This window comes from Bos grunniens, chromosome 9 (assembly GCF_055505025.1).
Source record: "Bos grunniens cultivar Pamir isolate PY7600 chromosome 9, Bosgru_T2T1.0, whole genome shotgun sequence".
NCBI classification, from domain to species: Eukaryota; Metazoa; Chordata; class Mammalia; order Artiodactyla; family Bovidae; genus Bos; species Bos grunniens.
Window position 1 is genome coordinate 22619300 of NC_141173.1, and position 26270 is coordinate 22645569.

A 26270-nucleotide genomic window follows, 5' to 3' on the forward strand; every position below is an offset into this window, starting at 1 on the left:
TTCCTTCCCTGCCTCCCTCCCCCTCCTCCTTCTTCCCCTCCTTCTCCCTCTCTGCCTTCCTCTTCCTCATCTCCTCTGCCTCCTCCTCCTTCTTCTTCTTTTTCTTCTTACCATCTTCTTCTTCTTCTCCCTCTCCCTCTTTCTCTCTCTTTCTTCCTTTCTTGGAGATCAAGTTGTTTTACATTTACCAGTGCATCATTGATTAGAATCCACAAAGATAGATTTACAGCCATCCATAAGATATATATAGATTGAAATATGTATTTAATTATTGTGTAAACTCATATAATCTATGCATCTTTGCCAAAATCAGAGGGCATTCTGTGTACATAGAAATAGCATACTCACTACCATATGACCCAACAATCCCACTACTGGGTATATACCCTGAGAAAACCATAATTGAAACAGACACAAGTACCCGCAATGTTCGTGGCAGCACTTTTTACAATAGCTAGGACATGGGAACAACCTAGATATCCATAAATAGATGAATGAAGTGAAGTGAAGTGAAGTTGCTCAGTCGTGTCCGACTCTTTGCGACCCCGTGGACTGTAGCCTGCCAGTCTCCTCTGTCCATGGGATTCTCCAGGCAAGAATACTGGAGTGGGTTACCATTTCCTTCTCCAGGGGATCTTCCCGACCCAGGGATCGAACCCGGGTCTCCCGCATTGCGGGCAGACGCTTTAACCTCTGAGCCACCAGGGAAGCATAGATGAATGGATACAGAAATTGCGGTACATATACACAATGAGATACTACTCAACTATAAAAAGAACACATCCGAGTCAGTCCTAATGAGGTGGATGAACCTAGAGCCTATTATACAGAGTGAAGTAAGCCAAAAAGAGAAAGACAAATATTGTATATTAACGCATGTGTATGGACTCTAGAACGATGGTACTGATGAACCTATCTACAGGGCAGAAAGGGAGACATAGACACAGAGAACAGACTCGCGGACACAGAGAGGAAAGGAGAAGGCGGGACGAATTGGGAGAGTAGCGTGGAAGCATATACACTATACCATATCCAGGCCAGAATACTGGAGTGGGCAGCCTTTCCCTTCTGCAGGGGATCTTCCCAACCTAGGGATTGAACCCAGGTTTCCCACATTGCAGGAGGATTCTTTACCAGCTGAGCCAGAGGGAAGCCCATGAAATAGATAGCCAGTGGGAATTTGCTGTGTCAACAGAGAGCTCAACCCAGTGTGCCGTGACAACCTGGAGGGGTGGGATGGGGTGAGAGATGGGAAGGGGGTTCAGGAGAGAGGGGACATGTGTATACCTGTGGCTGATTCATGTTGATGTATGGCAGAGGCCAACACAATATTGTAAAGCAATTAACCTCCAATTAAATCATAATTTTAAAAAAGAAAAAACAAATAACATCTTCATACTATTAGTGGAGAGAATCTATAGTTGCCATTTAAACATTAATTTCCTTTGCAAATGCTCCTGATATTTGGCAGGTAGTTCATAAATTTGTACAGTGCAAGTATGGCCTAGTATTTATTTTCCATGTATGTATTACTTGTAATCTTTCTAAACTGTGAGCTCCTCAGAGGAATTCACTAGATTAAAGACAAGTGTCAGTTAAGGACTATTCTAATGGCTGTGCGGGGCTCAGACTAGTCACTCGGGGAGGGGGGGGGAATCAATTATCACTTAATTTTAAAATCTAATGTTTCTGAAAAGACAGAATTTAAAATAAAAAGAGTATGTTCTGGAAACTAAACCTTTACCAATGCACAAGTAAGTATATTCTCAGCCTTGGAGATGTAGGTAGAGATCACTGCAGCTTTGTCTTTATGTGTCTCTTGCTGTCATTTGTTCTGTATTCAAGCTTCAGTTTTTAAAAATTTCCATTCTTGCTGTATGTTAGCAGTATAATCCTTGAGAAACTTATGTTTGCTCTTTAAAAGCATCATTCTGACTATTGCTAGTTTAAAACATCTCCAATTCAGATCCTGGGGTCAGCTCCCAGGCTCCCTGCACTGCATCCAGGAGAAGCATTCTTTAGCTCATTGTGAAAAGGGAAAAAGGAACAGGGGAGGGAACATTAGTACAGTTTTGGTTTACACATAATACCTTTTCCTGCCATGAAAAGATTTCTTATGAAGGCAGATATAGAACACCACTGAAGATAAAACATCATTCCACACCAGAATCACACACGGGAAGTCCAGGGATCCACCAAACACACTCAAGACAAGACTTTATTGTAGTAGATGAGCCTAGAAATTCATCTTGTATTTCAGGAAAACCAGAAACTCTCTCTCCCCACAGAGGCACTGCCATAAATCACTTTCACCAAGAAACCTAGAGAACTGAATCCTTAGGACACTAGCAGAACAGACAAGGGACTCTGACCCCCTTGTGATGAATATCACTTTAAAGATCTGAGTTCCTCATTTTGTAACTTTCCGGTTTGGCCGGTTCAGGATTCCCTTTCCAGCAGTCTCCCCAAGCTCCCTTTCTTCCTCAGGGGCTGCCTATAGACAGAGCTAGTCTAAGGTCCACCTTCTCTGTTAAAATGGGGACCAGCAGTGTTATAGACATGTTAGTATTATCAACTGAAAAAAAAAAAAAAAAGCACAACCTAAAAGCTGAGAGTTATATTTTATTCAGTGGACAAATCTGAGGACTTAAGACTTGGACACAGCCTCTTAGATAATTCTGGGAGACTTCTCTGAAGAGGCAAGTGGGAGCCAGGATATACAGAAGTTTTTGCAACAAAAGACCAGGTAGTTAGAATATCAAAAGATTAATGTTAATAAAAAGACAAGTAGATATCTCAAGTTAAGGAATTTATCACTTTTCCATGTGGGGGACATTTTTCATGTATGGCTTCCCTGATGGCTCAGGTGGTTAAGAATCTGCCTGCAATGCAGGAGACCCAGGTTCCATCCCTGGGCCAGGAAGATCCCCTGGAGAAGGAAATGGCACCTCACTCCAGTATTCTTGCCTGGAAAAACCCATGGACAGAGGAGCCTGGTGGGCTACAGTCCATGGGGTCCCAAAAGAGTCAGACATGACTGATCAACCAACACACACACACATGTATGGGAAGATCCAAGAATTTGGGCTCACTGAAATTTTTCCTTTGATATGCACCTCAGCTATCCAGAATGCTGTGCATTCTCACCCTGCGTCTCCTCAGGGGCACCATCAAGGGTGGCTGCAGTGGCTGACTGCTAGATGGAGGGCATCCTGCCTCCAACCTGAGCTCCTTCAGGGCTTAGCATCCAGGTGGCTATAATGTGACGGCTCCACGGCTGCAACCTCTTTTGTTTAGTCATATGGCAGACAACACTTTAGTTCACGGTATTTCTGTGAGGATCTCATGCAGATGTCAACAGAAGAAAGTAAGAAACATTTTTGGACAGCAGTTGCACATCTCTGGAATACATTTTGTGACAGGAACAAACATTCTGCGCATTTGCCTTTTGTGGGATCACTTGAATCTCTGTGTTCACATCCTAAACGAGGAGGGCATCTGCTACAGAACGTCTAAATAGAGACCTGAGATTATGGTGCTTCCTAGGGCACGGCAGCAAGGGAAAACATCCCAACTAAAAAGGCAGCTTACTCTGTAAACAGTAATTTTGAATTGACATTTGACTTCAGATGAGTTGAAACATCTGAGCCCAAGTCCCATGCCAAATTAAAACATACATAAAAACCATACTTTGGGGTTACAAAGCTTTCAGAGATAGAATGGGAATGTAAGTATATTCCTTACACAGACCTGTTTCTGATCACGTCTCATCCATGTTTAAAAAGCAATTGTTTCCAATTACACTGTAGGATCCAGTCCAGTGCCTCAGAATGGCCTGCAAAGCCCCAGTGGCCCAGCTACTCCTGCCTCCTCACCGGTCACTCCTAGCACACTTCTCGAACATTCTCTGTGCTAGTCGTGTTGCATTTCTTTCAGTGATCTTGTTTCCAGGCCTTCCTTTACACAAGGTGTTCTTTATCCCAAACTCTGACAAATCCCTATATATTTGACGGGGAGGAGTGGGCTCCCAGCTTGAACCTTTTTTTTTTTTTTTTCTTCTGGGAAACCTTTGCGGAGTCTTAAAGGCATGGTTAGGGGACCCTCGTGTTCCCCCACCCCAGGTGCTTCCTCATGCAACACATACAACCACATATGCTGAGTCCATTCACCTGTCGCTCTCTAAGAACGGGCAGTCGGCTTCCTGAGGGCAGGGACTGTGTTCATTCTGTACATGCTGTGTCCTCATCATACTGCTTACCCGTTAACAATCATTTACTTAGCACAGACAGGGCTTCCCCGTTGGCTCGGCAGTAAAGAATCTGCCTGCCACTGCAAGAGACACAGGAGACAGGGTTTGATCCCAGGGTTGGGAAGATTCCCTGGAGGAGGGCATAGCAACCCACTCCAGTAGTCTTGGCTGGAGAATCCTATAAACAGAGGAGCCTGGCGGACTACATACAGTCCATAGGATCGCAAAGAGTTGGTCACAACTGAAGTGACTGAGCATGCATACGTGCAAAGCACAGGGAACTCTGCTCAATGTTATGCGGCAGCCTGGATGGGAGGGCAGTCAGGGGGAAAATGGATATGAGTGTATATATGGCTGAGTCACTCTTCTGTGTTCCTTAAATTATCACAACATTGCTAGCTGGCTATTCAGTTCAGTTCAGTTCATATTCCAATATAAAATACAAAGTTAATAAAATAATCATTTGTTTACTCAATGAATAAATTAAGCTCTTGTAACATTACTCCTTTTTGACTTTTTTCAGTTTTTAAACTTTTTAATGTTTTAAATTTTTTTATTGAAATTTTACAGTGTGTTAGTTTCAGGTGTATAGCAAAGTGATTCATACACACACACACACACACACATATATATATACATATACATAAAATAATATATAAATATATTATTTTTTTACATTATCTTGCACTATAGGTTATTTATTATAAGATATTGAGTATAATTCCCTGTGCTATATAGTAGGTCCTTCTTGGTTATCTACTTTATATATAGTGGTGTATATCTTTTAATCCTAAACTTTTAATTTATCCCCTCCACATTTACCCTTTGGTAGCCATAGGTTTGTTTTCTACATCTGTGAGCTTATTTCTGTTTCATAAATAATTTCATTTGTATCATTTTTTAAAGATTCCATACATAAGTGATATCAGCTGATACTTGTTTTTCTCTGCCTGGCTTACTTCCTCAGTATGATAATCTCCAGGTCTAGTCATTGTTTTTTATGGCTAATATTCCACTGTACATGTATACCACATCTATGTATACCACCATCTATGTATACCACCACCATTCATCTGTTGATAGACACTCAGGTTGCTTCTATATCTAGGCTATTATAAATAGTGCTGCTATGAACACTGGGGTGTACGTACCTTTTTGAATTCTGTTTTTCTCTGGATATATGCCCAGGAGTAGGATTGCAAGATCATCTGGTAGCTCAATTTTTATTTTTTAAGAAACTTTCATACTATTCTGCATAGTGGCTGTACCAATTTACATTCCTACCAACGATATAGGAGGACTGTGTTTTCTCCACACCTGTTAACATTTATTACTTGTAGCCTTTTTGATGTTGGTTGTTCTGAGCAGTATGAGGTAGTGCCTCTTTATAGTTTTGATTTGCATTTTTCTAGTAATTAGCAATGTGGAGCATCTTTTCATGTGCTTTTGTCCGTGTGTGTATGTTTTCTTTGGAGAAATGTCTGTTTAGATCTTCTGCCCATTTTTTTGATTGGGTTGTTTGGGGTTTTTTTAATATTGAGGTGTATGCTGCTGCTGCTGCTGCTGCTAAGTCGCTTCAGTCATGTCCAACTCTGTGTGACCCCATAGATGGCAGCCCACCAGGCTCCCTCGTCCCTGGGATTCTCGAGGCAAGAACACTGGAGTGGGTTGCCATTTCCTTCTCCAATGCATGAAAGTGAAAAGTCAAAGTGAAGTCGCTCAGTCATGTCCGACTCCCAGCGACCCTATGGACTGCAGCCTACCAGGCTCCTCCATCCATGGGATTTTCCAGGCAAGAGTACTGGAGTGGGGTGCCATTGCCTTCTCTCACTGAGGTGTATTAGCTGTATGTATATGGAAATTAATCCCCTGTCAGTCAGATTATTTCCGAATATTTTCTCCAGTTCTGTAAATTGTCTTTTATTTACCATCCCCTTTGCTGTGCAAAAGCTTTTAAGTTTAATTAGGTCCCATTTGTTTATTTCTGTTGCAATGGTTATTCCATAGTGATTAACAACCACAAGTGCCTATATGATTACTGTCATTGCAGGGAAATTCAAAAGAGAAGAGAACTTGTCCTTTCCATCTGGGCTTCCCTGGTGACTCACACAGTAAAGAATCTGTCTGTAACACAGGAGACTCAGATTTGATCCCTAGGTTTGGAAGATCCCCTAGAGAAGGGAATGGCAACCCATTCCAGTATTCCTGCTTGGAAAATTCCATGGACAGAGGAGCTTGGTGGGCTACAGTCCATGAGACCACAAAGAGTCAGGCACAACTGAGTGACTAACACACACATACATCTCCAAAACTAAAATCACACCTGACACACAGCAGATACTCAATAAACGTGAGTGTGTGCTCAGTTGCTTCAGTCGTGTCCAACTCTTTGCAACCCTATGGACTGTAGCCCACCAGAGTTCTCTGTCCATGGAGATTCTCCAGGCAAGAATCCTGGAGTGGGTTGCCATGCCCTCCTCTAGGGGACGTTCCCAACCCAGGGATTGAACCCACATCTCCTGCATTGGCAGGTGGGTTTTTTACCACTAGCACCATCTGGGAAGCCCCAATAAACATGTACTGAATAAAAAATTTTGGAATATTGAGTAACAATTAAGTGTAATACACTGCCCTTCACATAGTGGTTAATGTGATGTTAATATTAATATCTCTAATTAGAATTCTAAACATTTTCAGATCTGTTAAATCATAACCCAGGGGGAAAATTACTGTATTTGTTATAACAATCATTGCTACTGTTAATATTGATAACTTTGCCTATTGAAGATCAAGGATTTTTTCCCTCTTAGATACTGTCCTGAATAAATAATTCCATGGACGGAGAAGCCTGGTAGGCTGCAGTCCATGGGGTCGCTAAGAGTCAGGCACGACTGAGCGACTTCACTTTCAGTTTTCACTTTCATGCACTGGAGAGGGAAGTGGCAACCCACTCCAGTGTTCTTGCCTGGAGAATCCCAGGGACAGGGGAGCCTGGTGGGCTGCCGTCTATGGGGTCGCACAGAGTCAGACACAACTGAAGCGACTTAGTAGCAGCAGCAGCAAACTATTGCATGTGTTTTCAGACTTGCAGCTTTGAATTTCAGTGATATCTAGCTTCCTTGAAACAAGTTATTTTTCAACTACATAAAAGTCCTTCTTGATTCCCACAATAGAAACATGGCTGGGTTTCAACATTATTCCTCAAAGAGAAAAACAAGAAAAGATGTACACACCTTCACCTAGACAGTTTCTGGAGAAAATCAAAATATCTAACTAGAAGAGTATCTGAGAGATGATCTGATTCAGTGTCATAAATAAACGGTTTCTTCCTCCTTTGCAAAGGGAGATGGCAAGTAGTATTTGATCAGTCTGCTCCAAGTAGTTAAAATACTTTTCCTCAAAAATAACACTGGTCCACACACACACACACACATATCACTCACAGTCATGACTTCTATGTTGTTCAGTCGCAAGTTGTGTCCGACTCTTTGCAACCCCATGGACTGTAGGACACCAGGCTCCTCCCTCCATGGGATTCTCCAAGCAAGAATCCTGGAGTGGGTTGCCATTTCCTCCTCCAGGGGATCTTCCCAACCCAAGGATCTTACCCTTGCCTCTGGGTCTGCTGCACTGCAGGTAGATTCTTCACCACTGAGCCGCCTGGGAGGCCCCATTACCTTTACACATAGGGCAAACCATTCACATAGTGAGTATCAGTGATGGAAAGTCTCCTGCATACCTGTCTGATGGAGGAGAATGGAGGAGTCAGGTATGCATAGACTCGTAACCACATCACATCCCCATGAATGGTACCCTCCACTACTCCCTACTCCCTCCCTACCATTTTAATGAAACAATCCCTTTTTTCAGTTCTAAGTTCATAAAATATATTGAATTTAATCTTTCCGACCCAGGGATCGAACCCAGGTCTCCTGCATTGCAGGCAGATTCTTTACTGTCTGAGCCACCAGGGAAGCCCTTAAGAATGAACACTGTGCTACAAACTATATGACTATGAAAATACACCCCTGTTCTATTTTAATAAAGCAAAATAAACACACCAAAAATTACTAGGAATTCACTCATATCTAGAGGACTGGTTGAAGGCTGAGCTTCCAATGTTAAGAAAAATGAACAAAGGACAAAATTGGCAAAGATGGCTTAGTTCCCTTCTCTCTCACATAGCACTGCATCACCACCATAGTTCCTCGCTTGTGCCTGACTTCTTGAAACTTTCTTTTCTCTATTTCAACTCGGGAATCATCAGGCACATATTAACCCATCTTTGTGGAACCTAGAACAGTGGTAGAGATGATCGTATTTTCAAAACAGAAATAGGGACACAGACGTAGAGAACGATTGTATGGACACCAGTGGGAGATGGGGTGGGATGAAGTGGGAGATTGGGATTGACATATATATTCTACCGATACTGTGTATGAAGTAGATAACTAATGAGAACCTACTACATAGCTCAAGGACCTCTACTCAATGCTTTGTGGTGACCTAAATGGGAAGGAAATTCAAGGAAGAGGGGATACATGTATATGCATAGCGGAATCACTTTGTTGTACAACAGAAACTAACACAATATTGTAAAGCAACTTACTCCCATAAAAGTTAATTAAAAAAAAAAAGTAAACTCCAAACCCACAGAGTGTACAACACCAAGCGTGAACTCAGGCTCGTGATGTGTCTGTGCAGGTTAATCAGCTGCAACACCCGTACCCCTTTGGTGTGGGCTACAGATAAGTGGGGAGACTATGCCTGTGTGGCGAGAGGAGGCCTATGGAAAATCTCTTCACTTTCCTTCATGTTTTCTCTGAACCTTGAACTGCACTAAAGAAAACCAATAATTTCTTTAGAAAAGAATCATCAGGCAAAGCCAACAGGATCAGAGGTGTCCTTTGAGAGGCTCAGATTTGAGAAAATTCACCCTAAGAAAGGCAGAATGACCATGTGTGCCTAGAGGTGACCTAGAGAATATGGCACTTCTAGTCATGGTCCAAGCATCGGGAGAGGCAGAATGAGAGGCTGATAACAGGCCATCGGAAGCAGGAGACAAAAGAAGAGTTTCAGGAAAAGCAGGCTGGGTGATGCTGGCCATCCAGGCAGGCCACCCATCAGGTGCTGTGTCAGGCACTCAGACTCACATTCAAAGTCAGGGACTCAAGAGAACAGACAAGAAGAAGACAGGGATTGGGCCAAAGGAAAGGGAAGGGGGTTACGAAAAGGTTCCTAGAATAAAGCCTTGAAAATAAACATCAAGTTGGGAGCAGGTCGCCAAGCTGAGCTGGAATCCATACTGGGTGACTGTTGGCTCCATGCTGGACCACAAACTGGTCTGAATGGCCCATGAAGATCAGGGAAAGGGTGTGCTGGGTCTTGAGATGGGTTTAGAGACACTAGACTTTCAGAGGAGGGGGAGGTTGAGGCTTGAAATTGATTTCTGGACCTTTCTCTAATTTCATGATGTTCATCAGAATTTTCTGCCCTGGCCTCAGGGCTTTACTTTCTATACAAATTCATCTTCTCTATTTATAATAATCATAATTAAGGGATGGATTGCTGGTTACTATTGTCCCTTTGTCCATCTTCAGAAGAACTTCAAAAGTTGAAAGGGAAGCAAATGCTCACAAAATTATCCCAGTGAGCAGAGGAAAATATTGAAGCTGTCTTACCTCTACAGCTTTTTTATTTTCAATAAAATAATTTTTTAAAGGATGAAAAATCCACAGTTTAATGTCATAGGCAACAAGATAAGGCAGTTTTACTTATTAAATTTATATAAGCTATGACAAACCTAGACAGCATGTTAGAAAGTAGAGACATCACTTTGCCCATAATAGTCCATACAGTCAAAGCTATGGTTTTTCCAGTAGTTATGTATGGATGTGAGAGCTGGACCATAAAGAAGGCTGAGCACCAAAGAATTGATACTTTTAAACTACAGTGTTGGAGAAGACTCTCTAGAGTCCCTTGGACTGCAAGGAGATCAAACAAGTCAATCCTAAAGGAAATCAACCCTTAATATTTATTGGAAGGACTGATGCTGAAGCTGAAGCTCCAATACTTTGGCCACCTGATGGGAAGAGCCAACTCACTGGAAAAGACCCTGATGCTGGGAAAGATTGAGGGCAGGAGAAGGGTGCAATAAAGGATGAGATGGTTGGATGGCATCATTGACTCAATGGACATGACTCTGAGCAAACTCCAGGAGATAGTGAAAGACAAGACACCTGGTGTGCTGCAGTCCATGCAGTCGCAAAGAGCTGGACTGAGCAGCTGAACAACAACAATTTTTTTAATGTATGCATAAAATTCTTAGCATGTGCTAGGTACTTTTTAAAGAGTTTGACAGCTTTGATCTCATACTGGATGGCAGCCAGATTAGGAAAGCACGCTTGAGGAAGAAACCACATTGCACTGATAAAAGATAGAAATGCCTGACTAAACATGCTTGAGGCAGGGGTAGCCTTAGCTGACCATGAGCCACAGGTATCCATCGCTGTCATTAAAAATAATCTCTCGCATCCAGTCCCTCTTCTCTCTTAACTGCCTTTATCCTCCATCAGGTCTTGTTGTTGCTAACTTGGCTTCTTAGTTCTCTCTTAGTCAATCCCATAGCAGTTGATTTCCCTTCTCCAGTCCTTTCTGTATATCAAAGCAACTGTGATTTTTGTCAGCTCCACTATTCCATATATTTCAGTGGCTCCATATCACCTGCCGAATTAAGTTCACTTTTTTTTTAATGTGATCTAATCATGTTTCCAGGGTTTCTCAGGTGACTTAGTAGTAAAGACTCCGCCTGACAAGCAGGAGATGCAGGTTCAATTCTTGGGTCAGGAAGATGCCCTGGAGAAGGAAATGGCAACCCAATCTAGTATTCTTATCTGGGAAATCCTATGCACAGAGGAACCTGGTGGGCTACAGTCCATGGGGTTGCAAAAGAGTCACACATGACTTAGTGACTAAACAACAACAATCATGTTTCCTTTCGCCACCCAACCTGCCCCCAGAGAATCTGTAAGTTGTTACTATTCCTGGTTTTCTGAATACATTCATCCCTTTCTCCCTTCTGGGCCTTAGTCTTCACTGCTCTCTCGCCATCTCTACCTGGCAGAACCTACCCATTCTTCTAGGTGCTGCTTGAATGTGTAAAGCATTTCCTTTCACCCACAGGGGTTTCCTTATCTCTTAAATTTTCCATAGCTCTCAATCTCTCATGCTTACTGTTAATATATGCTTACTATTGGGTTGGCCAAAAAGTTCATTTGGGTTTTTCCATTACATCTATGGAAGTCAGTCAGCCAGTTGTATCTGACTGTTTGAGACCCCATGGACTGCAGCATACCAGCTTATGGAAAAACCCAATTTTTTTGGCTAGTCTAATATATTCATCACATCCTGTGTTAGGTTAAGAACTTTGTGTCCATGCGTATAGACTTGTTCCTAGCGATTCTTTAATAATTGTTCGTTGAATTTAAAAAGGAGCACGTATGCTGCTGTTGCTGCTGCTAAATCGCTTCAGTCGTGTCCGACTCTGTGTGACCCCATAGATGGCAGCCCACCAGGCTCCCCCTCCCTGGGATTCTCCAGGCAAGAACACTGGAGTGGGTTGCCATTTCCTTCTCCAATGCATGAAAGGGAAAAGGGAAAGTGAAGTCACTCAGTTGTGTCCGACTCTTAACGACCCCATGGACTGCAGCCTTCCAGGCTCCTCCATCCATGGGATTTTCCAGGCAAGAGTACTGGAGTGGGTTGCCAGTGCCTTCTCTGGAAGCACGTATTGGGGAGGTCCAATAATTAGGAAACCATGCTTCCCGTGCAAGGGGCACACGTTCAATCCCTGGTCAGGGAATGAAGATCCTGCATGCTGCATCAGTTCAGTTCAGTTCAGTAGCTCTGTTGTGTCCGACTCTTTGCAACCCCACGGACTGCAGCACGCCAGGCTTCCCTGTCCATCACCAACTCCAGGAGCTGCATGCTGCATGGCACAACCAAAAAAAAAAAAAAAATTTTTTTTAAATAAAAGAAACAGGGTTATTGTTACGAGACAGCAAAAGAGACACTGATGTATAGATCAGTCTTATGGACTCTGTGGGAGAGGGAGAGGGTGGGGAGATTTGGGAGAATAGCATTGAAACATGTATAATATCATGTATGAAACGAGTCGCCAGTCCAGGTTCGATGCACGGTACTGGATGCTTGGGGCTGGTGCACTGGGACGGCCCAGAGGGAGGGTAGGGGAGGGAGGAGGGAGGAGGGTTCAGGATGGGGAACGTGGGTATACCTGTGGCGGATTCATTTCGATATTTGGCAAAACTAATACAATATTGTAAAGTTTAAAAATAAAATAAAATTAAAAAAAAAAGAAAAAAGAAACAAGCATGATTCTTATGTACATAGACACACACACATGCACACATATGTTATGCACAACAGTATTTTATACTAAATTAAGAAATTCAGAATTATAAAAAAATATTGATATCCATACATTAAGACGCCACAGAAAAAGTACAGAGATTCAAAGCTAGCAGAACCATGAAGTTACCACATAAAGTGTATCTTCAGTCTTCTAAAATTTGATTTTTAACCACTATCTTCTTGAAAAGACTACTATCTGAAAAATGCTTTCAGAATCTGTATGAAAACTACCATGTAGTTCAGATGAGAGAATTGAGCTAATCAGGAAATCATATAAAAATCATAGGTGGGCCATTTAGTCATTCTGGTGAAGTCTACTGAAGTTAAACATAACCAGCGGCTTTTTTAACTGTATCCGAATCCCAGGGACGGGAGAGCCTGGTGGGCTGACGTCTATGGGGTCGCACAGAGTTGGACATGACTGAAGCGACTTAGCAGCAGCAGCAAGTCATGCAGGTTAATTCAGAAGGAAATCTCCATGGGAAGATTTGTTTTATTTCCTCCGTAGTAGTTTTGTAAATAACTTAAAGCACTGGGTCAGGATGGGAGTAACTGTTAAAGCCTTCTTAATTTAGAAACTCTGGCCTCTGACTTCTATGTATCCAAATAGTGCTGAAGGGAAAATGACATATTCCCCAAGGCTCTGAAAGTCAGGGCTTCCCTGATGGTTCAGTGGTAAAGAATCTGCCTGACAATGCAAGAGATGCAGGTTTCTTGGGTTAAATCCCTGGGTCAGGAAGATTTCCTGGAGAAGGAAATGGCAACTCACTCCAATATTCTGGCCTGGGAAATCCCATGGACAGAGGAGACTGGTGGGCTACAGTCCCTGGGGTCACAAAGAGCTGGCTCCACTGAGCACACACAACCACAAATTCTGGAAGTCAACATGATACAAATCCTCAAGCCCAACCTGACATGGCTTTCATTTTTTTTGCCATATTTTTTAAAGGGCTATAATTAATAAAATTTTATTTGGATAAAATATCGATTGATGATTCTTATCTTTTTAAATTTATTTTTAGTTGGAGGATAATTGCTTTACAATGTTGTGTTGGTTTCTGCCATAAAAGAACATGAATCAGCTAGAAGTATACATATGTCCCCTCCGTCCCATATTCTGTTTTTTAAATTAATTTGTATCAGAGTACAGTTGCTTTACAATATTGTGTTAGTTTCTGTTCTACAGCAAAATGAATCAATTTTAAATGAAATCATTATAGTCTTTTATCATTCATGACCCTCTTTTCCCCTAAATAGAATATACACCCAAACCACTAATCTTAATCCTACCTCAGCAAAACCAGTTCCATAGTGAAAAGAGAAGAGTATAAACCTCACCATTTAAATCCCCCATCTTCAGTTGATAAAATAAAGGAACAGTACTGTTTGTTGTCTTATCGATTCTACAATGAGAACTGAGTGAAATGAAGCAAAGAAAGCACTTTGTAAATTGCTAAACATCAAAGCTCTGATGATACTGCTGATAATTGCCATCCCCTCCACTAACGTCCAGCCAGGGATTCTGCATTGCCTTCCTGTCCACTCTACATTGCAACTCTCCAAACAGAATCTGTGGCCTTCTGGTTGCTGGTCCTTGGGAGGGCCTCTGGCTCTTCCAGTCTGTCCATCTGGGCTTTGTACTTCCTTCAGAGACTTCATTCCCCCATGAAACTTTCATCCCTAATCAACCCACCAAATCTTTGTTTTCAGAATTCTGTTCACACTTACGTGCTCAAGCTCAAAAAGAAGATTAGTTTATGAATTGGTGTACTGTGATTATTACAAGTCCTGTTGCCACTGCAGTGTAAATTTCTATGTGTAAAGCTGACATCATTTACTTCTTTTGTTTTCAGTTTTTATTGAAATACACTTGATATACTTTATCTGTGTTAGTTTCATATGTACAGAAAAATGATTGTTATATGTATATATAAAACTACATTTAAAAATTCTTTTTTTACATTCTCTTCTATTATCAGTTATTGTAAGATATTGAATGTAGTTCCCTGTGCTATACAGTAGGTCCTTGTTGATTATTTTATATACAGTTGTGTGTATATTTTAATGCCAAACTCCTAATTTATCCCTCCCTGCACTTCCCCTTTGGCAACCATGAACCTGTTTTCTGTCTGTGAGTCTATTTCTCTTTTGTAAATAAGTTCATTTGTTTCTTTTGTTTTTTAGATTCCACATATATTTTACTGGGCTCCAAAATTACTGTAGATGGTGACTGCGGCCATGAAATTAAAAGAGCTCGGAGGCCCTGTATGATGTAGCCCCCGCCAGCCTCCAACCCCCCACATCCTGGGCCACTCTCTCCACTGCCCCCCCGCAAGCCACATGGCCTCCTCATATGGTCAACTCACCCCAGGTGAGCGAGCTTCTCTCGCTCTCTGTACAACCTCTGCCCAACTAGCGCCTGCTTCACCCATACCTTCCTCACATGACTGACCTTCCTACATCATTGCCTCCTGCCTCAGCTGGTGATTCTAACTTCAGATCAGAACTCCACCGGCATAGTTCATTAAAGAGGTGGTGAGGGGCCGGTGCTCCTCTGCTGGTTTCCCTAGTAACCTGTCAATTCCCCCTGTAATTAGCAACTTCCGCTCCGCCCCAGGAGCATGCTGCCGTATCCCGCCCGCCATCAGCTGCACACATGGAGTGTTGCTCTGGGACCTTGCTTTCGACAGGTAAGCTCCCCTGTCCATGAAACTGTCGATGTCTCTGTCGCTGCCTCCGGCTTGTTTCTTATTCCTTGAAGCTGGGCAAATACAGGCCATGCAGGACTCTGGGGTGCAGCCCAGCACTTGGCAGAGCAGCCAGGAGACTGAGGAAACTCCCCTGAGCGCAAAGACGTCAGATAAATCAGGCTTGGGGATAGAAAATTGAGGGTATGATCAGGGTGTGGCATCCTACTAATGTGGGGCCTGAAAGTGGGGGAGGGGTAACCCCAAAAGTTTCAGCAGTGATCCTGGGGTGGCCGCCCACTAACTTGTGAGAGCAAGAAAAGTCCCAGGGGTGATCCCAAAAGTTGTGGGGGAGTCCCAGGGTGGCCATTCACTAGTGTGGTGTGGCCCTGGGGTGGCTGTCCTTGATGAATGGGGGGACGCCAAGAGAATCCAGAGAACTCACAGACAGGCCAAGGCTGTTGTACAGATAATAAGTGAGTGGTCAGTTGTGGGCTGACCGATGCCTTTTTTATTAAGAAAGGCCACAGAGGCTGCGCTAACAGCAGAGGCTAACGTTAAGTTGAATGCTTGGTCACCAGAATGTTTCTTCTAGAGTTGAAGGCCCTTCCTGTGAGGGTGGCTCTGGACTTATAAACCCAGGTGGCCTTGTGTGTCTGTGTGCTCAGTCACTCAGTCATGTCTGACTCTTTGCAACCCCATGGACTATAGCTGGCCAGGTTCCTCTGTCCATGGGGATTCTCCAGGCCAGAATACTAGAGTGGGTTGCCATGCCCTCCTCCAGGGGATCTTCCCAACCCGGGAATTGAACCCAGCTCTCCTGCTTTGCAGGTGGATTCTTTACCATCTGAGCCACCAGGGAAGTCCAGGGGTGGCCTTAGACCTTCCTTATAACTGGACAGGGCACTGCTGCGTCATCTCTCTCTCCATGAACCCGGTAAGTGCTTGGCTCCAAAATTTGCCCATATCCTGGCAAATAATTGTTCTGAACACACTAGGTATCTTACTCTTGATACTCTTTGGCTGCTGACGTCTGTATCGTAATTGTGGTATCTGGTTGCAATGCCTGCTACGTACCTGACCCCAAGGATATGGCAGAAGAGGGGATGGACCAAGATTGTAAGGGTTGTGCAGGGTGTGTAGGGTGTGGTCAGGATACTCAAGATGGCTTTTCACTTGCTCTCTGGATATCACTTGCCCGACCAGTGTCTGCTTCACCTACACCTCCTGACATTGCCGACCTTCCTATGTACTTGCTCCCAACCCTGACCCAGCTAAACATTGTACTTTCATTTTTAATACTTTTTAAAAATTTATTTGACTGATTGTAGCTGTAGCATATAGGATCTTTTTTCTTGTTGTGGCAGGCAGGATCTTTAGTTGTGGCATGCTGGTTTCCTGATCAAGGATGGAACCCGGGCCCCCTGCATTGGGAACATAGAGTCTGAGCCACTGGACACCAGGGAAGTTCTTCTAATTTTAGGTCAGAATATCTCCACTGCAAAACAGTAGTGAGGGGTGTGCTCCTCTGCTGGTTTCCTGATAACTAATGAGCCAATCTGAGGGCAGAAGAGATGCAACTTTTTTATATCAAGTCTGAATCCAGATTTCAATATCCAAAAGCTAGAGTAAGAAGAACTCAGCAAAGCTTAAGACTGGGGAGAAGTCTTAATTCTCTGCCTTAAGACACTTTCAAGAGTCATTAAAAATCTCATTATACTTGTTTCTCACTAATCTAAAAAAAGAAAATTGTCTTAAGCCTAAGATAATACTGTATCTTGCATGGTTAATTGTACAAGTCCTTTATAAAGTAGCCAAATACATCTGACCTGCTGCTGTTACTGACTGTAAAGAGTTGACTACGGTGAAAAGAAAGTGAAAAGTGAAAGTGAAAGTCAGTCGTGTCTGACTCTTTGCAACCCCATGGAATTTCCCAGGCCAGAATAGTAGAGTGGGTAGCCTTTCCCTTTGCCAGGGGATCTTCCCAACCCAGGGATCAAACCCAGGTCTCCCACATTGCAGGCGGATTCTTTACCAGCAGAGCCACCAGGGGAGCCCAAGAATACTGGAGTGGGTAGCCTATCCCTTCCCCAGCAGATGTTTCTGACCCAGGTATCAACCGGGGTCTCCTGCATTCGAGGCATATTCTTTACCAACTGAGCTATCAGGGAAGCCCACAGTGAAAAGAAGTGAAAATCAAAATACTCCATCAATATGACTCATCATAGATTATGTCAATGCTGTAAAAGTGTGAAACAGTGTTTCCAACACCAAAAGCAATTGGATAGTGAGACCTAGGGAAAAACCTGCTTCAGGTCAGAAATGGATCTGTATGATTCACTCAATCGCTCTGAACCTACTTAATACCCAAGGTTCTCCCATATGTGAACTCACCAAGAAAAGGTTTCACACACACTAGAGGACCTAAATGAAGGAATGATCCAAGGAATGGGTTTTAAGCCAAAAAAGCATTTGAGGCAGTAGAATCTCTTTTGTCTGTTTTGCTGCATCAAATATAGGTTAAATGCCTTCTGCGAAGGTAATTTGCAGACCTGCAAGTGAAACGTAAAGGCATTTCTTCTGGACGGAACACCTCTCAGTTTTGATCATTTCTCTTCCTGTCGTATGCCGTCTCACTCGACCCTGTTCTGTCCTTTCTTTCCTCTGCTCCATTATAATCTGCATGAGAACCTCATTTAGTGCAGCCTCCTCCACCCAGTGCCTTTGGAGAATGGAGGTTGCTTCTGTCTTTTGGGTTTAGTTTTTCCCGTAAGTATATTGTAAAAACTATATTCTTCCTTCATATCAAAACCCATGCAGTTTTTTTTTTTCCAATTTTAGTTTCCCTCTGTGAACAGCAACCTGCAATCAAAATTTTGGCAGATAAATATATTACAGGGCTTTTCATTTTAGGAGTGCTGCTGTTGAACTTGGGCATATTATATGGGAGGATAGAGAACATTTTTCATGCCAACCATTAACTCCTCCTCCTCTTTGTTCCCATCACACTGAAACTCCACCTCTATTACTGCATATACAGATTTTAGTGTGTTCATTGTTATAGAACCTGCTGCATGAGGGTAGGAGTAAATTTAATTTACTCTTTCATTCAACAAGCATTTGAGTGGCATCTGGGACCAAGCAGTAGACTACTGGTTGAGGATATAAAGAAGAATCCGAGTCTTCTCAAGGAGCCCACTTTTTTTACTTCATCATATGCACCTTTTCATTTGTTGAATTAAACTAAATCACTAGATACTGCCTTGGCTTGAAGATGCTGAGGGACTTTGGCCTCACTGAATAAGCAAACGTTTCTGTAACGCTCTCCCCATACAACATCACACACTGGTTCCCTCTTAAGTGTCTTCAAGGAACTGTGGCTACAAAGATGACAGAGGATGGGAAGGGAAAGGTCTACCCAGGCAGTACTGGAGGTGAAGGAAGAGCCTGGGGGACAGCAGGAATTGACCTTGTCCTTCTGCATCTATGTCTATATTGAAAGGCAGACTTGAGTAGCTCTATATCACACGGAGTTTTCTTTTATGTTTATTGACATACAGTTAACTTACAATGTTGTGTTAATTGCTGCTGTGCCACAGAGTGACTCAGTTATACACATATGCACATTTATGTTCTTTTCCTTTATGGTTTATCCCAAAAGATTGGATATAGTTCCCTGCGCTATACAGTAGCACCTTGTTTACTCATTCTGCAGTTTGCATCTACTAAGCCCAAACTCCCAGTCTGTCCTTCTCCTTCCCTGCCCTTTAGCAACCATGAGTCTCTTCTCTATGTCTGTGGCTCTGTTTCTGTTTTGTAGATAGGTTCATTTGAGTCATATTTTAGATTCCACATATAAGTGATGTCGTACAGTATTTGTCTTTCTCTTTCTGACTTAGTATGATAATCTCTAGTTGCATCCATGTTGCTGAAATGGCATTATTTCATTCTTTTTAATGGCTGGGGAGTATTCCATGGTGTATATGTACCACAGATTCTTTGTCCGTTCTTCTGTCAATGACTATTTGGTTCCATGTCTTTGGCTTTTGTGAACAGTGCTGCAGTGAACACAGGGGTGCAAGTATCTTTTTGAATTACAGTTTTGTCTGGGTATATAGTTTTGTCTGCCCAGGAGTAGGATTACTGGTCCATGTGGCAACTCTATTTTTTGTTTTCTGAGGAACCTCCATACTGTTGTCCATAGTGGTTGTGCCAATTTACATTCCCACGAACAGTGTAGTAGGGTTCTGTTTTCTCCAAACTCTCTCCAGCATGTTATTTGTTAGACTTTATAGTGATGGCAGTTCAGACCAGAATGAGGTATTGCCTTATTCACACAGTATTTTTCTGCTTTTTGAACTCGACCAAACTCAGAATCCAAAGAATCTAAAGTTTAACTCATAACTCAAATATTTCACAAACTTTGGGCAAGCCATCAACTAAATGCTTCTTTTATATCTTTATATGGTGACCTATGGGCTTCCCTGGTGGCTCAGACAGTAAAGAATCAGCCTGCAATGCAGGAGACCTGGGTTTGATCACTGGGTCAGGAAGATCCCCTGGAGAAGGGAATGGCAACCCACTCCAGTGTTCTTGCCTGGAGAATTACATGAAGAGGAGCCTGGCGGGCTAAGTCCGTGGGGTCACAAAACGTCAGACACAACTGAGTGAAAGTGACTTTCACTTTCGTGGTGACCTATGATCTGACACGCCACAGACACGGGTATCTAGACTGAGATAAAGAAAGAGACCTAAGTGGTAAGACCCTCTGGCCAGTTAATATCACAGCAAATAGTCTACAGAAAAGGGGACTTAGACTCTCCCAGGGTTCTTAAAGTTTATTTATATTCTTGGTTGTGTTATTGATTAAACCAAGTTCCTTGTTTTTAGGAGTTTCTATTTTAAAACTCCTTCTTAGGAAATAGTAGGATTTAGCCAACAGTTTAGACTTTCATCATTTGTCAACAGTTATTGAGTGCCATTCCATGCCAGGCCCTGTGTTGGGTCTGCAGGCATGAAGGTAAATATGACTCTCTCTCTGGAATCTCCCTGTTCAGTGAAGGAATAAACAGTTAAATAAATATGCTAAAGGGAACCAGATTTTTAATCCCCCTTCAACTCACAATTGTTTGAGTCACATGTGTCTTCTTCAGAGCTGAAAGAGTACTTGCTAGCTTGATTGCCCATCCTTTGGAGATGCAAGTTAGAAAACTAGGGGGAAAGAAGAGACTGGCAAGGAAATGGTAGAAGGAGATGAATGGAATAAAATCGCTAAATCAGACTGCTGAAAGAGCAAGGGGGAAACAAGGGGACAAAGAAAAAAGTCACAGGGAACTAAAGCTGAAGACAGCATTTTGGAGGCTGATATGTGAACAACTCTGAAATACAAGAGTTTATCATGTCGAGGGTAAGAAAACAGAAGAATGGAGAAAATAATTCTGAGAACAGTTATTCTGAGGTAGGGAGTGGCATCTCCTTTATTGTTTGGTTGAGGGAGAAGAGTAAACTTAGAATATATTATAAATCATTTGGGGTCAGCCAGGCCAGGCTTCTTTATGCATGATTTTTTGCAGAGACTGAGCTACAGGGGTCCCCAAGGTTTAGTGTGCATTTGGAATACAGGCTCTATAATGAGAGTGTATAAAGGAGCATGACCACTGAGTTTCAGGTTGGAAATGCCAACATTATTTAGCTAAGAAGAACTTTTCTCGAGCTGAGGGGCCCTAATGGGTGATTTATTTCAATGTAGCATTGTCTTGCAATGCCAGTGAAAGCTCCAGGAAAGCAGCTGATGCATGAATGGTTGGGCAGAATTTTAAGAAAAAAAGAAAAAAACAAGCAAGGTAGGTATTGAATAGTAAAAAGATAGAAAAGGAGTAGAAAAGAAACAGCAGACCAGAAATTCAACAGCTGAATAAAGTTGGAGAAGTTGGGCCTGTGAGCTGATATGTGTCATCCTCAGCTCTATGGAATACTATGATCCTGCTAATGCTTGGCACAGTTTTTCTTTTTTGATGAAGAACAGGTGACTTTTGGGCTTCCCTGGTGGCTCAGTGGTAAAGAATCCACCTGCCAATGAGGGAGACAAGGGTTTTTGATTCCTTATTCTGGAAGATCCCACATACTGCAGAGCAACTAACTAAACCTGTGTTCTAGAGCCAGAGAGCCATGACTACTGAGCCCAGGGACTGCAACTACTGAAGCCCAAGAGCCTAGAGCCTGTGCTCTGCAAGTAGAGAGTAGCTCCTAATCACCACAGCTAGAGAAAGCCTGTGCAGCAATGAAGACCCAGCACAGCCAAAAATAAATACATAAATAATTTTTAAAAAAAACGGTTGATGACGAATGGATAAGAAAGTTGTGGTACATATACACAATGGAATATTACTTAGCCATTAAAAAGAATACATTTGAATCAGTTCTAATGAGGTGGATGAGACTGGAGCCTGTTATACAGAGTGAAGTAAGCCAGAAAGAAAAACACCAATATAGTATACTAATGCATATATATGGAATTTAGAAAGATGGTAATGATGACCCTATATGCGAGACAGCAAAAGAGACACAGGTGTATAGAACAGTCTTTTGGACTCTGTGGGAGAAGGCGAGGGTGGGATGATTTGAAAGAATAGCATTGAAACTTGTATATTACCATATTTGAAATAGATCGCCAGTCCAGGTGTGATGCATGAGACAGGGTGCTCAGGGCTGGTGCACTGGGATGACCCTGAGGGAAGGGATGGGGAGGGAGGTGGAAGGGGGGTACAGGATGGGGAACACATGTACACCCACGGCTGATTCATGTCAATGTATGGCAAAAACCACTACAATATTGTAAAGTAATTAGTCTCCAATTAAAATGAATAAATTTTTTAAAAAACCTATACTAAAAAAAAAATGACTTTCAACCTATGACATTAAAATAAATCTGTCATATTTCCAACAAATACAGGATAGGTTTGGTGTTTTTATTTTCCCTTTAGGGGAAAACATGTTTCTACCTCCATTCCTTCCCTGGTGATTCAATATTATGAGTGCGTGTGTGCTTAGTCACCAAGTTGTGTCCAGCTCTTTGACTCCATGGACTGTAGCCCACCAGGCTCCTCTGTCCAGGCAAGAATTCTGGAGACGTTGCCATTTCCTCCTCCAGGGGATCTTCCCGACCCAGGGATTGAACCTGCATCTCTTGTATCTCCTGCGTTGTCAGGCAAATTCTTTACCACTGTGCCACCTGGGAAGCTGACATGATGCAGTATTCTAGATCAAACACAAATCAGCATGAAATATCATGGCATGTACAAGAGACTGCAAGCTGTTCCTTGGAGCTGTAACTAGAGATGAAGGTCCATTTATGGAGTATTTACTCCAGGCCAGGCTCAGAGATGAGCCCTTTCCTTGGACCATTTCATAATTCTCATAACAATCCTGAAGTAGGTACTCTTATAATCCCTATTTGATAAACTTAGAAGGATTAAATAACACTGCCCAAGATCACGCAACTAGCAAACAACAGAATCAGGATTCAAATAAGCAACTAAATTCCAAAGCCAATGTTTCCAGTTACAGGACCTCCTGCCACCTCACATTATACAGTGGGGTCTGACTGCTGTCCTCCAAGTCTGTGCATCTCCAACTAGGACAGGTGTTCAGGGCTACTTGAAGTCAGAGATATATGTGGTCATTTGCCTAGTAAATCAGTTGTGCTCAAAGGCCTGTGAGGGAACATTCTCAGATAAGAAAATGTTAAAAGGGAAGAACTTTAAAATATCTTCTAAGACAAATAAATAAGAACATCAGTTCAGTGCAGTCGCTTAGTCATGTCTGACTCTTCAACCCCATGGACTGCAGAATGCCAGGCTTCCCAGTCCATCACCAACTCCCGGAGTTTACTCAAACTCACGTCCATCGTGTCAGTGATGCCATCCAACCATCTCATCCTCTATCATCCCCTACTACTCCCGCCTTTAATCTTTCCCAGCATCAGGGTCTTTTCAAATGAGTTGGTTCTTTGCATCAGGTGGCCGAAGTATTGGAGTTTCAGCTTCAGCATGAATCCTTCCAATGAATATTCAGGACTGATTTCCTTTAGGATGGATTGGTTTGATCTCCTTGTAGTCCAAGGAACTCTCAAGAGTCTTCTCCAACAACACAGTTCAAAAGCATCACTTCTTCATTGTTCAGCTTTCTTTGTAGTCCAACTCTTACATCCATACATGACTACTGGAAAAACTATAGCTTTGCCTAGGTAGACCTTTGTTGGTAAAATAATGTCTCTGCTTTTGAATATGCTATCTAGGTTGGTCATAGCTTTTCTTCCAAGGAGCAAGTGTCTTTTAATTTCATGGCTGCAGTTACCATCCTGCAGTGATTTTGGGGCCCAAGAAAATAAAGTCTCTCACTATTTCCATTGTTGCCCTATCTATTTGCCATGAAGTGATGAGACTGGATGCCATGATCTTAGTTTTCTGAATGATGAGTTTTAAGCCAACTTTTTCACTCTCCCCTTTCACTTTCATTAAGAGGCTCTTTAGTTCTTCGTTTTCTGCCATAAGGGCGGTGTCATCTACATATCTGAGGTTATTGATGTTTCTCCAGGCAGTCTTGATTCCAGCTTGTGCTTCATCCAGTCTGGCATTTCTCATGATGTACTCTGCATATAAGTTAAATAACCAGGGTGACAATATGTAGCCTTGATGTACTCCTTTCCCGATTTAGAACCAGTCTGTTGTTCCGTGTCCAGTTTTAACTGTTGCTTCTTGACCTGCAACATACCATGGGCTAATAAACACATCACTGACTCGGTGGACGTGAGTCTGAGTGAACTCTGGGAGTTGGTGATGGATAGGGAGGCCTGGCGTGCTGCGATTCATGGGGTCGCAAAGAGTCGGACATGACTGAGTGACTGATCTGATCTGATGAATATAAAGGTAAATTATGTGATTTTGAAAAGACCTCATGCTTTTCAAAATCCATCTTTACTTGTTTTTTTTTTTTTTTCTTTTAGAGCTTTCAAAAAATTTTTATGAAATACTGCTGTAGACATGAGAGGCATGGAGAGCTGCAGTGGAATTGTGGTCAAGTTTACATTGGAAAGATTTTTCACAGTGAGGGGGAAGCACAAGGAGAGAATCAGGCTTCACTGGTAGAGTGGGGTGTGGATTAGAAAACACTGAGCTCCATTCTAGATACCTGAGTCTGAGATGCCTGGCTGCCTCCAGGTGTGCATGCGTGTGGGTCTGGAACTCAGGTGAGATCTTCCACAAAAACCTTGTATTGGGTTGGCCAAAAAGGTCTTTGGGCTTTTTCCATAGGATGCTATTAAAAAAAATACCCCAAGTGACCATTTGGCCAACCCAGTATCACCTTCTTGCACTACCAGCTTTCAAGGCGGCTTTCCACCTAGTGCTTCAACAGCATTCGGTACAGAACAGACACTTGAAAACCATTTGTTGAGTGAAGAAAGTGGGGAAAAGAGTACATGTACTAATAATGTGTTTGATAAGAGATTCTGGTTATGCTAAATTACAAAAATGTTCTGAATTAAAGGAACATTATTATATTATTATGTGTTTATTAAATTCATACACATTTATAGGTTTCCTGTGGTATAATGATATTTATCCCTCTAAGAAAATCACTTTCAAGAGAACAAAGTTTCCCTCTAGTATTATATTAAATTATATTATATTATATATAAAAGCATTATATTAAAAGAAAAGAAAAAGCTTTCACTTTCAAAATGCCAATTGTTTGATATTTCTATAATGCAGTGATGTCACTAAAGGTAAATGTTCATCAAGAGCTTGAATAAACCCTTCCATCAGAGAACAGAAACTGTGTCTTGACTAATCTCTCAGAGGATCCTTGCCTGCCATGTGCTCCACCGAAGTTTGGCCTTTCTAAAACAAGTGGATATATGTACACAATTTTTATATGTATGATATATGTGTGTGAATATATATGTATCTGTACATGTGTGCATGCTTAGATATAACTGCATATTATATAACTATATATGTATACACATATAGAACATGGATTTTTCATGGTTTCCAATCTGAACTGCGCCATACTACAAATCATTTGAATGTTCACTTTGCCTCAGATTTTTCTCTTGGTGCTTTCATTACTTTTCAATTTTTTAAAAACTCTACAGCCACATTTCCTAAGAGACTTATTTACTTGAGTTTCCTAGTTATAGCTTTATAGATTGCTGGGAGTTCTGGGGCCGTTTGTAACTATGAGATTGTGTTCCAACTTTATGACTCACTTTCTGGGAATCAATTTTCTCAACCCAGAGCCTACTTGATTTCACTGGCCATGATAATTTTGAAATAAACTTATATTTATCCATAGAAACTATTATCGGCTTGGGTTTTACATTGAATTCCATTTAATGTTCACATTGCGTTTTATAGTATTTGCTTCCTTTAAGTGCACTTTTAGTGGTAAAATAAAATTTTATTTTGTAGTAAACTTCACATAAAATGATGCAGGTGTATGTATGACCGAATATCACTACTGTCAAGTCTTACAGGTTTTAGTCTGCCTTTTCTTTTCAAACAATCATTAAGTAGCTGTGTGAGGCTGGAGGTCATAAACTAGCCTATAGCGATTTCCCTCTGAAACAACTCATTAGAGATGTGCATTGATTATGATAGTGACCTGGGGCCCCACCTTCTCTTCATCCTCCCATTCATAACTTTCATTTGACATTGTGGGGCTCTCGATTGCCGACCCTGCTCTAGATGAATTTACCTTTATATTCATCAGATCAGATCCGTCGCTCAGTCGTGTCCGACCCTTTGCGACCCCATGAATCGCAGCACGCCAGGCCTCCCTATCCATCACCAACTCCCAGAGTTCACTCAGACTCACGTCCATCGAGTCAGTGATGTGTTTAT

General features: G+C 42.1%; 1 long non-coding RNA gene across 2 annotated transcripts in view; it reads left to right on the forward strand.

Moving 5' to 3' along the window:
• LOC147365668 (uncharacterized) overlaps positions 1 to 26270 on the forward strand; it is a 292745-nt gene that overhangs the window by 220556 nt on the left and 45919 nt on the right. For both annotated transcript variants that reach the window (XR_015132645.1, XR_015132644.1), the window contains exons 6-8: positions 14864 to 15050; positions 15277 to 15369; positions 16198 to 16303. This is a non-coding gene — a long non-coding RNA (uncharacterized LOC147365668). The remainder of the gene's footprint in view (positions 1 to 14863; positions 15051 to 15276; positions 15370 to 16197; positions 16304 to 26270) is intronic.